The sequence below is a fragment of the Halichoerus grypus genome, chromosome 2 (genome assembly GCF_964656455.1).
Source record: "Halichoerus grypus chromosome 2, mHalGry1.hap1.1, whole genome shotgun sequence".
Classification (NCBI taxonomy): Eukaryota; Metazoa; Chordata; class Mammalia; order Carnivora; family Phocidae; genus Halichoerus; species Halichoerus grypus.
Genome location: NC_135713.1, coordinates 101,496,749 through 101,512,842, shown reverse-complemented (window position 1 = coordinate 101,512,842; position 16,094 = coordinate 101,496,749).

Here is a 16,094-nt window from a genome sequence, read left to right as displayed (position 1 = left end):
CACTTATTTGAAGATGTTGACATTTGCACAGCAGTATTTGTGAGAAAGGTGCCTGCATATTTAACAACCTACTATTACCTCTTTTGTCTTTGAAAAACCAGCCAAAGGCATCATCTTTTCACTGTTCAAATCATGTGGTCTTCTGTCAGTATAGCAGAGAAGACATGTGAGATTCAATTCTTTGTACCAAGAGTGCTCTGCTTTACTCTTGATTCTTTTCTCAATAGTATATTGGATAACTTATCTCTTTATTCCTTTTTTTTTCTCCAAGTAAACATAATTCATTTATTACTCTCCCCATTATATTCAGAGACAGATTTAAAACTCAATTTGTATTTTGAGTCAATGAGCAAATGCTGTTAATTGATAGAAGAGTACAAATTGATTTCCTAAAAGAGACTTAAAATTGAACAATAATCTAGCCCTAAGTAGCCCAGAAGATTTAAAACAATTTTTTCATTGATCTGAATTACCTTCGAAGAAGTAGATTAGCCATCAGGAAAAAAATGAGTCAATTATTTATGAGTATAACAATATATGAAATGTGTCTCCCCATTCTCAGGGAGATTTCCTGAACTTTGTGATCAGAGGTATTTATTGTTTTTCAGCTTTGATAGCAGTGACGATGCATTTTTCTCCACAAGGAAATTGTGTACAAAATAGAAAACTGTAACATATATTTGGGTTTGAAATGCTCAGTTAGAACTTTTAGTGTTTTGAAATGCTGGAATCCAATTCTGTATAGTCACAATAGCATGGGGTAATCGTTAAGTAAAAACAGGACTTGGTGGTTGTTCATTTTGGGTGATTCATTCAGGCCTGGAGTGACAGGGAGTGAGCATAATCAATGTTTACTGAGCTTTCTTCATCTTCAGGTATCACTGTGCCAGATTAACTGAAATGACTTTTAACACTATCCTGAACTCATGTCTCTACATATCTTAGGCGTATTCAAAACTTCAGTTTTCTTAACTTTAATGTCCAAACAGAGAGGGATGATACATGATGATTTGAATCAACTGAGGGCTAAGAAACATAACATTATAAATTGTTTGCTATGGATCTACTCATGCAGATGACTGTTTGGATCATCAATTTACAATCTAGTGGCCAGATTGACTACCCCAGTAATTGGAAAAAAAATTGCAGAGATAGATAGGTAGATAGATAAATAGATACGTGCTTAAATACTTCCAGTAACTCTCAACACAAAAAAGATAAGAAAATTGGTCTTCAACAGTAAAACTTTACATTTTAGAAGATTGCATTTCATAGACTTAGGACTGACTTTTTCTGTAAGAGTTCAAGACTCATAAATATTTTCAGTTCCAGAGCAGGAATGATGTATTTCTCTAGGTTGTACATTGCATAGGAAAAGTTTTTCAAAGCCTAAATGTACTCTTTAGCCTTATGTTTGTAAAATACTGTTAAAAGAAATGTGTTTTTAATTTTTTTTGGATGTTCCCAGGAGGCAGAGACCCTTCAACTTCTCATTTCAAATTCATAGGAAAGAGAAATTGGAGTCAATCATTTCCAGGAACCAGGGATCTCTATTTTTAGCCTCTGCTGATTAAGACCACGTTATCTAATAGGAAGAATGTGAACTGAATGTACCTTTTTACTCCTGAACAATACTTATAATTGGGTTTTTATGATACTGACAGGGTATGTTCTTGAATAGATGCATGAACAATACATCACTCTTATTTGAGTTCACTGAAGAACATTGTTGGGTCAAGTTGGGTCAACTTTGAATTGTGCTTCTATTTTGTGCTTTTCAAGGGAATTCAGTTAAAATAAAGTCTTGTGTATTAAAAAAATTTCATTTTGCTAATGTGGATCTTTGAAATTTGTTCAAGTAGTAAGATTGGGACAGGGAAGCAAGTTGGTTAAGGCTAAAGAGAAAAACAGGAAATCATAACCTAAGCTCATCATGAAGAAGTTGGCACCATGACCAAAGCAGATGAGATGCAGAGAGTGAGAAAGAATAAATGTGGTTGGTGGGTGCAGAAGAGTGTGACAGCAGGAAAGTAATGGTTAGATTCCTGTTAAGAGCTTTGGAAAAGTGGGAAGTAGAGGGCACAGAAGCAGAGGGAGATCTTCTTTTAGGGAAGGGATCAAAAGTATCAGAAATGAGAAGCAGAGAAGTTACCATTAGTAAAATATGGATATGCCAGAATTTGGTAACAGAGACTTGGATGAATAAAAATTACCCGGTTGCAAATTCAGAACAAGGTTTGGCAATGGATACCCAGGACAGTAGGAGAAAAATAAAGGAAAAACAGCTGTTGTGTAGACTTAAATGACAAGATAGAATTATGGGGAATGAGAAGACCCCAGGTCTTTGAAAGAAAAGGCAAAAGCAGACCACTTCTCTCTACATCAAGGCTGATGGTATTCATGGAGGATGAATTACCTGGGAGAGGGCAGCTGAGTCAGTAGGAGAAAGGCAAGTAATGGCCAGAGCACTTGGAGGAGACAGTACCTGGATTTTTCCACATCTGTTGGTTACCTTAAATCTTATTTCTTCTTTTTCTCCTGAGACCCAAATTGCTTTCTTCCCTCTCTGCAGGTTCTTTAAACAATGACAACTTTTTTATTGTTATGTTAATCACCATACATTACATCATTAGTTTTTGATGTAGTGTTCCATGATTCATTGTTTGTGCATAACACCCAGTGCTCCATGCAGAACGTGCCCTCTTTAATACCCATCAACAGGCTAACCCATCCTCCCACCCCCCTCCCCTCTAGAACCCTCAGTTTATTTTTCAGAGTCCATCGTCTCTCATGGTTCGTCTCCCCCTCCGATTTCCCCCCCTTCATTCTTCCCCTCCTGCTATCTTTTTTTTTTCTTAACATATATTGCATTATTTGTTTCAGAGGTACAGATCTGTGATTCAGCAGTCTTGCACAATTCACAACACTCACCATAGCACATACCCTCCCCAATGTCTATCACCCAGCCACCCCATGCCTCCCCCCCACCACTCCAGCACCCCTCAGTTTGTTTCCTGAGATTAAGAATTCCTCATATCAGTGAGGTCATATGATACATGTCTTTCTCTGATTGACTTATTTTGCTCAGCATAACACCCTCCAGTTCCATCCACGTCGTTGTAAATGGCAAGATCTCATTCCTTTTGATGGCTGCATAATATTCCATTGTATATATATACCACATCTTCTTTATCCATTCATCTGTCGATGGACATCTTGGCTCTTTCCACAGTTTGGCTATTGTGGACATTGCTGCTATAAACATTGGAGTGCATGTACTCCTTTGGATCCCTACATTTGTATCTTTGGGGTAAATACCCAGTAGTGCAATTGCTCGGTTGTATGGTAGCTCTATTTTCAACTTTTTGAGGAACCTTCATACTGTTTTCTAGAGTGGCTGCACCAGCTTGCATTCCCATCAACAGTGTAGGAGGGTTCCCCTTTCTCCGCATCCCCGCCAACATCTGTCGTTTCCTGACTTGTTAATTTTAGCCATTCTGACTGGTGTGAGGTGGTATCTCATTGAGGTTTTGATTTGGATTTCCCTGATGCCGAGCGATGTTGAGCACTTTTTCATGTGTCTGTTGGCCTTTTGGATGTCTTCTTTGGAAAAATGTCTGTTCATGTCTTCTGCCCATCTCTTGATTGGATTCTTTGTTCTTTGCGTGTTGAGTTTGATAAGCTCTTTATAGATTTTGGATACTAGCCCTTTATCTGATATGTCATTTGCAAATATCTTCTCCCATTCTGTCGGTTGTCTTTTGGTTTTGTTGACTCTTTCTTTTGCTGTGCAAAAGCTTTTTATCTTGATGAAGTCCCAATAGTTCATCTTTGCCCTTGCTTCCCTTGCCTTTGGCGATGTTTCTAGGAAGAAGTTGCAGTGGCTGAGGTCGAAGAGGTTGCTGCCTGTGTTCTCCTTTAGGATTTAAACAATGACAACTTTAAAAGACTCCAGATGGTTTTGAAAAAACTTGCAAGTCATCCAAGGTGCACTGTAGGCCTTTGTAGAGGCTCCATGTGGAGCCAGTCTGAAAACTCTATAGTTTTTCTGTTTGGATTATGTTTTGAGGCTGAACTGAAGTTGCCAGAACACACACACAAAATTTAAAAATTAAAAGTAAGCCAGCTCCAGCCCATGTACACTCCGCAACAAAAAGACAGCATGAATTCGTGTAGTCCCAGTGGCTCTGGTATAGTGTGCTACCACTGGCTTTGTGTATCGTTCTGTACCCTGTCTGGCCTTGTTGTGAGCAGAAGGCAGAGGACACAGAGATTAGTGGAATAACCCATTCTCTGCTTCTCAGATTTCAGTGTATCACCCACTCCTTCAGTGGTATAATGTGCTTGCATAGGAAATTTAACCCACCGTGGCTTCACTGGGAATATATTAGATTCATACACTCAACCAGTTTTGCCTAGTTTTTTTGAGGACTATTATATAGAAAGCCAATCTTAGGAGTGAGCTATGTTGAAAAGACCTCAATAACAACCAAAAAGTATAAGCAGTTACTTTTAGAGGATGGGAAGAGTACAGAAAGATGAATTTTAAATTCTGTTTTTCAAGGAATTAAGTAAGAATTGAAAAATAGTATAAGAATTGTTTAGATTTACTGGTTTCTTGGAAAGAAATAATCCAAACTTTTAAGATAATATCAAAACATGAGAACTTTGAAGGATAAAATCCACATATGGATTCACATTCTGGATAAGTGGTGTGTGTGTGTGTGTGTGTGTGTGTGTGTGTGTTTGAAAGAGAGAGGAGGAGGAGAGACAGAGAGAGAGAGGTGGGGGTAAGAGAGGTGGAATAAAATGTTTGTTCTCTTGATGTGTTAACTGATTTATAATGATGATTTGTGCTGAAAGTATTTTTTTCCAGGCTGTCCAGCCCCTCTATCTGTAGACAGGTTGGCAGGGGAGAACATGTGGGGTGGCTGTGGAAGGAGAAGGGGTGGATAGAAAGGTCTAGGTGTTACATGAGTGTTACTTTTGAGTATGCTTAAACTTAGGGGGAGATATTTTATTTTTAACACCATTGCAACATCAGTACTTCTTTTTATGCCATGTGTGGACATGAGGCATGAAGGATGGATGGTTACTTAAAGAAATTGGTTCAGTTGGCACAGTTGACCCAGTTGAAATATCCTTGCTTTGGGTTGGATTTTCAACTCTTTCCAGGGTACTTAATGACAGATACCAGGATTTTTAAAAATAATTCTAGTCATTTAGTTAAACAAAAAATTTCAGTCACACCCTCGTGTCACCAAGGAGGCTGTTTGCACTCCAGTAATAGATGTCATAAGAAATCCTTGAAACTGTGGTTAGTTCATCAGGGAGAGATGGTGTGTTCATGATTGCTGCTTGTTTTTCTCCAAACCCACATCAAGAAGCTTTTCAAGGGATTAAGGGCAGCTTGCAGATTCAAAGAAAACTGAAATCACATACTGGTTATTGATAGAATACTCATATCGTCAAGAAAGAATGTAGACACAGGCAGAGATTTCTGTATATTATACAGTGATAAAAATCACCAGTAACTGTGGCTTTTGGAGCAATGCACTTTCTAATGCTATGTGAATCTGAGAGGAAGAGGGAATTCCACAAATTTGCTTTCAGCTCTTGTGAGGCAAGGACAGTGATCTCCTAACTTCAGTCACTCATACTCCAACTTCACAGTTTTTACAGCATCTAAACTCACTCGTACTGCCATTTACTAAATATTTGCTTTGAATTGAGTCACTTTTGCTTGAATCAATGTATTTGAAGCAAAATTAAATACAATTGAAATAACTAATGTCATTGAATTCTGGTTACATACCACTATTGTCTAAGGTCTGACCTCGGTTCTGTTCTCTTCCTGTTAAAAAAAGAAAACTAGCAGTTAGAGGGTCGTGTGCCACTGTCGTGGGACTGACTTCCTCCTGGAGGGACTCACGATTAGGGAAAAATAAAACGCAATAACAAGTAACTTAAAGTGAAAATCCTGAATCTCCTGTAAACATTTGCAGGACACCCAGATCTTGTCCTGTCCTGTCCCCTCAGAGCAGGCCTCCCATTTCTATGTGACTCTGGAGGAAAGGAAGTGGGCTTATCACTGTGATGCCAACTCACATGTTCACCTGAGTCCCTGCTAACACGAGATAGGTGACTCTCCATAAGCTCTGCACCAGGGACCTGCACAGTGGAATGGGCAAGGGAGCGGCTGATGCAAGGCTGCCATCTCTCTTACTTTCCCAGCATTCCTCTCCCGTAGGAGCTTAGGGAAGCACGCTTAGAATGAGATGGTGTAGAGATAAAGAAAACTTCTGGTTCTTTTACAACTTGTCTGACACCTTCCCTGACTGCTTTATTTAAAATAATGTCATCCCCCACCTTATTCCCTATCACCTTGTCCTACTCTATGTATCTATGTATGTATGTATTTATACTATGGCACTTACCACTGCTTAGCATCATTATATTTTAGTATATATGTGAACATGGTAATGATTAGTTTACATTTGTTTCTCTGTTTGCTTTTTTATTGATTAATTGATCAATTGTGTCCACTACTAAAGCATAAGCCTAGAGTGGAGGTATCTTGGCCTCTTTTGCTCACAGCCATATCCACAGCCCCTGGGACAGTGTTTGGCATATATCAGGTACTAAATAAATATTTGTTTAATGAATGGGAATGAATGAAGGAACTGGCCTTCAGAAAGGAGTTAGTGAAAAGGGATTTCACTTCACCTATAAACATTGATATTTGTGAAGATCCGTTTAAGTATGAGTGATACAATGTATGATACAAAGCGAAAAAATGTGCATTTGTTGCCTGAAAAAAACACGATCATTGGCATAGAGTTTGAGGCAATATTTTTGGGGTGGAGGGCAATAAGACTGATGTTTTTATCCTGCTACAGCTGGTGGGAGAGGCTTAGCAGCAGGTCTTCTCACAAGTATCATTGACTTGTCTTGTGTCACAGTGATTGATATTCTGGATCGTCTGCAATGATTAGTGATGAAATGAATGCACTCATCAGCAGTGAAGTCTGCTTATCTGTGTGCCTAAGCAGAGCACCGCCCTTCTGGGAAAGCTCACCTGAGACAATGAGGTGGGCAGCAGACGTTCCTTAGTGCTGGATGCACTAGGTGTGTTGCTCAGAATGTGACTCTGTGGGATAAATAATGGGTATATAAAAAGAACAATAAAGGAGAGAGAAAAGTGTGGTCTAGCTGGTTGGAGAGACCCAGGTCCAACAAGGCCAGGCAACCTATTGTAAGGCATTGATGGGCCAATGTGCAGGTTTTTTCCCAAATGTATTTCATGGCCCCGTCACGCCAGGACCCCACAGGACTGGTGATCCAAAAGGCTCACTGTGGAAGTCTTGGGGTATCTCTGTGGGCTGTCAGGGAACCCTTCTAGATGGCTTTCCTGGGACAAAACACATATTGCTGGCTCTTTCTGAGCAGAGACAAAGCGTCAGAAAAGTCAAAGGCTTTGTTCCATTCACTGACAGATTCATGCAAGAGCAGATATTTTGTGTAAGAAGTGCAGTCTTTACAGTTGCCTGATGGAATGACTGATGCAGTAAAAAGAATAATGAACCGTGTTCCAAGTCCCACCTTTCCATGACCTTCAAGAGATATTGATACTTTTCTGGGTCTTTGTGTCCTTTTTCTAAACAGAAGGAATTAGTTAAGAGGTCTTTGAAGTCCCTTCCCACTCTAGCACTCAATAATTAAATGGCCTTTGGATGTCTGTTCCAGCCCTAACAGTTGTTTTATTCTAAAGGACAAACAGATAAGACCCAGATGAGGGAAGAAGAGCTAATGATTTGAAGCCTGGAAGTTAGTGGCTGAATAATGATTTTCATACCTAGGATGTAAAACCTTTAAAAAGCCACCTTCCCTAATGAGTCTGTAAATAGACATCTGCAGATAAAATGCAAACACCTCCGAGTTAGTGCCCAGCATGCGGGAGCAGCACCCCATGGTACTTGTTCATGATGTTTTAATTTTTTAGTAATTTTTTGGTTCTTTAGTGAGGACAAAAGATGAATTTTAATTTTTCTCATTTTAGAGTTACTTGAAGTAGCATCCTTGATCTAGAGCCAACAGGATTCTCGAATTTTAAATCGATGCTCCTAGTGACTCAGACTTAATTGGACACACCTCTTGGCTCAGACTGTTGATAATTAGTCCATTAAACATTAGGGCTGTATATACCCTCAAGCCCCCCAAATAAATACTACAGCAGTGATAGAGAAGATGTAATTTATTTTAATAGCTCTCCTAAAGTTACCCAAATACAGGGAGAGCAATTTGCGGTGCTTTTCTCTGTATCATTTCCTCCCTGCTCTCTAACCCGAGGCTCCCGATGCTTCAAACTAAAAAATTCTAAGGATTGAGGGTGTCATCAAGGAAGACTGCTTCATCTGCATCATGGGAAGGTGACAAAACTAGAGATGAATTCAGGGTTGGTTTTCTGACTCAACCTGGAGCTAGAATTTGACGCTCTATGTGCTAGTTCTGAATTTACCACTAATTAACAAGAGGATGTTACTCTTGTGCCTCAACTTTCTGGTGTAAAATAAAGGTGTTAGGATAGAAAATCTGGGACATCTCTTCCTGTTAAAAACAAAACAACAACAGAAAACATTTTTTATGCCCAGGGAATGAGATTAGGATGGGAAGGAAAGAGTCAGTGAGATATCCACAGGGAAGCAGGGAGTGGAAAGAAACACGGGTTTAGTGTGGGCTCAGCTCTTGAACGGTTCTTTCTGAGCAAGAAGGCAAGGGCTTGGCCCCGGGAGGGGCTCTACAGATGATAATAACATTTCGTTCCTGAAACCAGATGAATGAGCATTATTTGCATTGTTACTTATACATGACTCATTTTTTTTTTTTTTTTGAGAGAGAGAGTGAGAGAGAGAGAGAGAGAGAGAGAAGGAGCATGGGGAGGGGCAGAAGGAGAAGCAGACTCCCCCCTGATTAGGGAGCCTTATGTGGGGCTTGATCCCAGGACCCTGGTATCATGACCTGAGCTGAAGGCAGACGCTTAACCAACTGAGCCACCCAGGTGCCCCTACATGACTCATTTTTACAGGCTCTTTTTATCTAGCCACTCCTTAGGACACATTAAAACTAAATTTAAAATATATAAATATGAATAATAAAACAGCCTCTTTAAAAAGAAAAAAAAATGAAGCATGCCTTACCTTTATGACCACACTGAGTATTTTTTAGTTTGTTTTTTTGGTTTTTTTTGTTTGTTTTCTCCATAGCATGTTCTGCCATTATGACTTTTTCTTCTTGGTCCCTCGTGAAGTGACCACTGCTTACTTATCAGGCTTCATCTCCCACCTCTCTTCCCTCAGTCCTGCCCTCAGCAATTTCGGATCCTCACAGATCCTCATCATTGTCTTTCTACATGTAGTTTCTCTGTCTGGAATGCCTCCTCCCAGCCTGCTCCAAAAATTCCTACCTCGTCTCTCAGTTTTATCTCATAGCTTCTGGGAAGCCTTCCCCATCTTCCCCTGGCAGACCTGGGTGCTACTTCACCCCTGTGTTGGTAGACATTGTGACTCACTGTATTGAAGCAGTTGTGTATTGTACTGATTTGCACATCTGGTTCCTGCTGGATGGGAAACTCCTTAAGGGGAGAAATTGAATTTTTGTTTGTTGGCAGTCAGCCTGCCTTCCACCTATTCATATTCCTCTGTCTCATGTCTCATCTGTCTATCCGTTCTTCCTCTTCATCTTTTCATGCGTACCTCAGGTGATTTCAAAATATGGCTGGTAACTGAAATGTGGTAATAAATACATACGGAAGAGATCTTCATTAGTGCCAAGGAAAGGGGTGGCAGGAGGATTGGAGCAGTGGATAGGAAGGGTATTGCATAAGCAGAGGTGAAAAAACTTTTGTCAATGGGACCCGGGCTTGGCATTAGGAATGCTGAGGCTGGTGGGGGATGTGGGCAGCCAGCTTGGTCACCATGATTATTTGGGGATGACTAAGGAGGATTTACAAAGTTTCTCGGAGTTGTTCCTTGGGCACACTTGTTGCTGTTGTTGTTACTTTTTTTATATAATAAGTCACGTATAAGATTATTCCTGAAGAACATCTTTAAGTTTAGATTTGTCAAGACAATTAGTTAACATTTAAAGTAGTTTACCTTCCCATTTTCAGGAAAAATATACGTACACACGTGCATACACACAAAACTAAAGTACACCTAATTTGTTGTTAAGGTGTTGTTTCTGTTTTTTCCTAAGTACTCTCCCACCTTCATTTTTCATTGCTCCCCTCTATTTTAAGTCCATTAAACTAAAACAATTTGTTCCTGATACCCTTCTTTCATTCATATTTGCTGTATTCCTAGAATTCCCTACGATTTCCTCATACAAATCCTATGTATCTTTCAAAGGCTAGTTGAAACTCCTTATTCTATTGGGTTATCCCTGGTCATTGTGGTCCTTACTGAGTTTATATCAGTGTTAATGACATCTAGACTCTACATGCTAACTGAGCTCTCTTTCCATTCATCCTGCACCATTTGTTCCTGGCTTATTGATGTGGGTGTCAGCTGGAGGGCGAGCGCAGTGAAGTCAAGGCCCTTCTCTTACACCCACAGCTTGTGTATCCTTGAGCCCCAGTGTTTTACTAAACATGTAATCTTCACTTAATAAAATACTTACCTGATGATGTGGTTGATAACAGGGAAATCACCCACTAAGATTAACTGCCACTCTGATAATCAAGTCCTGGTTCCAAGTCTGAATTTACAGACTACATTTTGTATCTCATCCTTAGTGGCAGGAAAGGAGAAAAAAATATGAGAATGGCTCAACTTCTGAAATTCTCAACTTCAAAAAGTGTTTATTCTTAAAATAAAGAAAAAGGTAAGAAGTGAACTGTAAAATATTCCAGGCTTGCTCCCTGATGGCCAGGATTAGGATTGTTTCAACACCTTGAGTTCTCTGAACAACTAGCCAATGGTTAGAGGTTGTTTTTGGTATTTGGGCTGAGTTGATAATAGTTTTGCATTTCTTAGTGTGGGATCACTACTCAGATTTTATATATTTTTTCTTCTTCCCAATTTGGAAAAAAATTAGTTGCATTTCTTATTAGTACTTAGAAGCTTTTAAAAATTTATTATCACCTCAGTGTTATTAATTCTGTAATGAGTACATTTTGCTTATAAATCTCCATGCACATCTTCAGTCATTTCCTAGGGTTAGACTCATAGGGGCAGAATTTCTGGGTCAGAGCACATAGACCTGCTTGAAGTGCATGTTTTGGAAAAAGGAAAGAGATTTATGATTTGGCATGTGATGCTGTGGAAGGGGAATGTTATGGCTTGATTTTTTATAGATTTTTATCTGCTCCCTCCCCCCCCAACCATCCTTTCTTTTCCCTTTTTAAACTTAATCTCCTAATTGTGTCAGTTTTCCTTCATCATCCACCATAAAAGGATGCCAGTGTAGTATTCTGGAACAGCCCTGCCAGGATGCCATTTTGTATGGCATACTTCGGAACTCATTTTGACCACTCTGGATAATATTCATGTCAGTTCAACCCAAACTGCCTTTATTATATCCTAGAATGGATTTTATGAAGACAGGATTTTATGAAGACAGAATTAGGATTAGTTGATAATGAATAAACCCACAGTCTCATGAGAACTGTAGATGTGACTGTAAATTTAAGCATAGCTTTTCAGAATAATTCACAATTTAAATGTATAGACACAGTCACACAGCTATTAATTACTAGCATATGCTGCTATTAATATACATTCCATCCCCACTAAAGAATTACTGAAAGCTACAGTTTGAAGTAGTCTTGATTATATTCCCAGCCTGAGTGCCTCCTGCTTTGCACAGATCACTGTTTGCTGATTGTCTTTTGTGAACCCAACACAGTTTTCTCCCTTGAGGTCCCTGAAGTGAAGGAGAATCTGTCTCTGCCTCCACAGTTGCTGAAAGTTCAGTTTAAGTAGGTTCAGGCATCATCAGTTTCATTGCTAGGGAGCTCCTACTGCTTTCCATGAGCTCTGTGAAATTCCTGTCTCTAATTACTTCCTAGTGAGATGTGACTTCTTGTCTTTGCTGCGGGGCTCTGCACTTCTTTGGTCCTTTAATCTGAGTACACTGTGTTCTCTGGCTTGCTTCTCCTGGGTTCTGCCTGTATGTGTTCTGGATTAAATTTTGCTCTGGTTAATCAAGAGCATAACTTTCTGATGAGAGTTTGAGCTGAAAAATGTTTTTTTTGCCATGATGTATAAACTTGGATACCATGACATTTACCCTTCCTTTGTGGTCCCGCAGAACCCAGAGCACATTTCTACTGTCATAATCTCTTGAATATCTGCCTCATCCACAGATTAAAGTGCAAAGAGCTGTGTTTTACTTTTATCCATCCAGCGTCTTGCTCGATGGGTATAAAATTTTGTTAAACTATTTGTTGTTAAGCTGCTGTCAGACAGTTGAAATACTACTTTGTTATTTCTGGTCAACATTTTCTTCCATTCCACTTCAGTCCTGGAGATTACATTTATTCAGAAAATATCAAGTATTGACTCAGTGCCCAGAATGAGTTTTGGTGTGCTTGTATCTTAGCCCACGGAATGCTGTCACTGATCTGCATGTAGAAACTGTGTTTTCAGAACTAATTTAGGAATGTGATGTGACCCTAATTTTTTTTTCAATTGGTAAATTTTTTTCTATAAATAGACTTACAAAGATATAATGATTAATTCAAATTGGAATTTCCCTTTATTGTATTGTTACAACTAAGTAAATGCATATAGTACCATTGGGATTATATCGATAAGGATGGATGGAGGTATGTAATGGTAAAAAATAAATGAACAAACAAATTTAGTGGTTTAAAACAACCGTGTTTATTTTTCACTCATGCTGCATGTCCATTTGGGTTGCCAGGATTCTGTTTTATATTGTTTTCGCTTCGGTTTGTAGGCTGATGAAGGCTCTACCATCTGGAGCATCACTAATTTATACAGGGAGGCAATGGTGAAGCACTAGAGTTCTTAAAGACTTCAACCAGGAAACAGAACACATTATTTTGGCTTATATGTTATTAGCCAAGGCAAATCACATGGTTTTATAAACTCCAAAGGGGTGGGGTAGCAAAATTCATTTGCCCAAAAAGAGAAGGAATATTTGATATTCAGAACTAATGACTCCTCTGTATTCTACTATCGAATATTCCTCTCACTTCCCCTCCCTCTGCCAAGTGACCTAATAATACCATTTCCAGGGAAAGGAAGACCAACGATGGAAGTACTCATAATTTCACAGAAGGGCATGAATGAAGCAAATGTGGAGTGGCCAGGGGTGGCTGGGAATCTAGATTAGGAGAGTCTGCTAGTACAACAGGCAAGGGACTGAATTTCAAAGATGCGCTTGGAATTGGCAGGTCTTAAATCATTGGGCTGGTTCCTTGGGTTCGTGTAGGCTGGGGGTTTAACCTTGGGATACAAGTCAAATAAGCATCAGTCCCTCACAAACATGACCATAAATCAGAGTAGAATAAGACTGTCCTCTATAAACAACACCGAAGAAAACTTTAAATCTTAGAATGCTCATTTGCTCTTTTATATCTTTAGCTAAGGAAGGAAGAAGAGAGCTTATGTACATTGTTTGAAGGCAGAACATGAAAGAGACCCACAGCGTGCTCGCTTTGCCTTAGTAAGATCTAGGAATCTTCATGGAGGCTCTTTTTATATAAAACAATTATTCTTAGCCTTTTTGACTCACATGTCCTGTTTTAGACTTTGATAATGCAATTCAATAAAGGAAGAATAGCCTTTTCAATAATTGAATCTTGACCTAAACTTCATACTTTATACAAAAATTAACTCAAAATGGTTCATGTAGTTAAAAGTAAAATAAAAGTATAAAAATTAGATAAAACTATAAAACTTATAGAAAAGTCTTTAGAGTCTAAGATTAAGAGGAGTCCTTCAACTGACACTAAAAGCAAGATCTATAAAAGGAAAAAATGATAAATTGGAGCTCATTAAAATTAAAGAATTTTACTCTGCAAAAGACCCTGTTAAGAGAATGAAAAGATAAGCTACAGACAAGGAGAAAATATTTGCAAACCACATATCCAATAAAGGATCAATACCTAGACTGTAGAGCGAACTCTCAAAATGTAACAGTAAAAGCAAGCAAAAAATCTAATTAGCAAATGGATATATCACAATGATTAAAGGATCAATTTTTCAGGAAAATGTGACAAATCTAAATGTATATGAAACTCACGTACTAGCTTAAAATATATGATGCAAGACTGACAACTAAAAGAAACTGATCCACAATCATAATTAGAGAGTACTTAGGAAACCCTGTTTCTTGAATACAGACTTGAGAAAATCAAGTTCCACTTTTATTACTCATGGCAAACAGTCCAGTCAAACCTGTAATTAATTGTAACTAAATTTTGGGTGTCTGCAGGTGTTGTACACAAAATACTTAATAATTTTAGACCACTGCCATAGTAGGGTTCTGAAGACTTCCTCCTGTGTCAGGTTTTAACTCCATAAAAGCTGCTTTTGGAGTTGGAAATCCAGCAGGTAATGGGAGGCCATTTTAATTGTGATCTGGTGAAAAGAATACTTTAGCAATATGCTTGTGGTGGAGTATAGGTGTGAATTCTTTGGAGGGAGAGGAATTTGGAGGTAGGAGAACTGAAGCTATCCCACTTTTATAAGTGGAAGATGATAAAGATCTGACGTAGGATGTCATTTTCCACAACCACATGTGATTATAATGTAACCAATGTTTTAAAATAAAGAATAGAGAAAGGATAGTTGAAGAGGGATGTAAACCTTCAAATGTGCTGACTGGCACAAGGGTATGTGCAACAGGGGTAGCAAAATAATGGAGGGACAAACTGGGTTGGAGATAAGGTTGAGTTGCTTTTAGATATATTGATTAAACTAATGATTGTCTAGAATGCAGTTGGAGATAGGACACTGAGAATTTGTGAGAGATTAGGGGGCTAAAGATACAGATTTGGAAATGACCTGAATTCCTATAATGATTACAACCTTGAGGGGTGAGCTTTTTAGAGGAAAGGGGAAAGAGCAGAATGCCAGGAATTGAAAGTTGGAGAGTAGCTCTAGCTAGGGAATAGGACAATGTTTTTGTTCTTGACAACAGTGAAAAGTAATTAGGGACTTCAAAATAATGTAATGTCATGAAAATTAATGTTGAAGAGTTTTGGGATGAGAAGTTACGTTTTGTAAAAGTCAAAAGAGAATGCACATACAGGAAGAAAATGGCAAGCCAGTTTTGAGAGGTTTTTATGAGGAATTAGAATAAAGGGAAGAAATAGAATACTGCAGGGAGAGGAACAAGTTGATGGGTGAGGGATACAGTACAGCAAGCATTGACCAATTTGAGGTGTTGAAGAGAAAAAGATAAATTCTACCCAGTGAGAAGCCAAATGAGTTAAGCAAAGAGGAAACAGTCATAAGAGCAGTGGGAAGAGAGTAGTTGAAAATGCTAGAAGATACAAGTTCCTGGAGGAAACAGGGAAGGAAAGAGACGCAGAGACCAAATGGTGATCTTTGTATTGGTGTGAGAGTGGTATTTTCCTCTAAGGGTAGAGGTACAGCTATCTACTAGGGAGTGGTGACAGAGACAGAGAGGAGGGGTGGGTGAGGGAATTTATGCTAAATGACCTTTATCCTTCTAGTAGAGAAGCACAAAGCCCATAGTCTTTATCTGGACACATGTAACAGAAACTTGATGAACTGTGGCTTAAAATATATTTCTTACTTACTTAATACATAATCCAGAGTGAAGGGGTTTCAAGACTGATTTGGCAGCTCAAAAATGGATCAGACCAGGTTGTATTTATCTTTCTCTTCTGCCATCCTTAGAGTGATTTTTCCCCCCTTGGTCCCCAAGCTATTGCCTCATGGTGACAGGTTGGCAATTTGTGTTGCAGACATTACATCCTCCTGCTGCGTTAAAGACAAAAAGGAAAACTCAAGGCAAAAGGCATTTTCTTTGTAAGACTTCTTTTTAAAAATGTTGCTCTACTGTCTTCTGGTCTGTCCTGTTTCTGACTAGAAGTC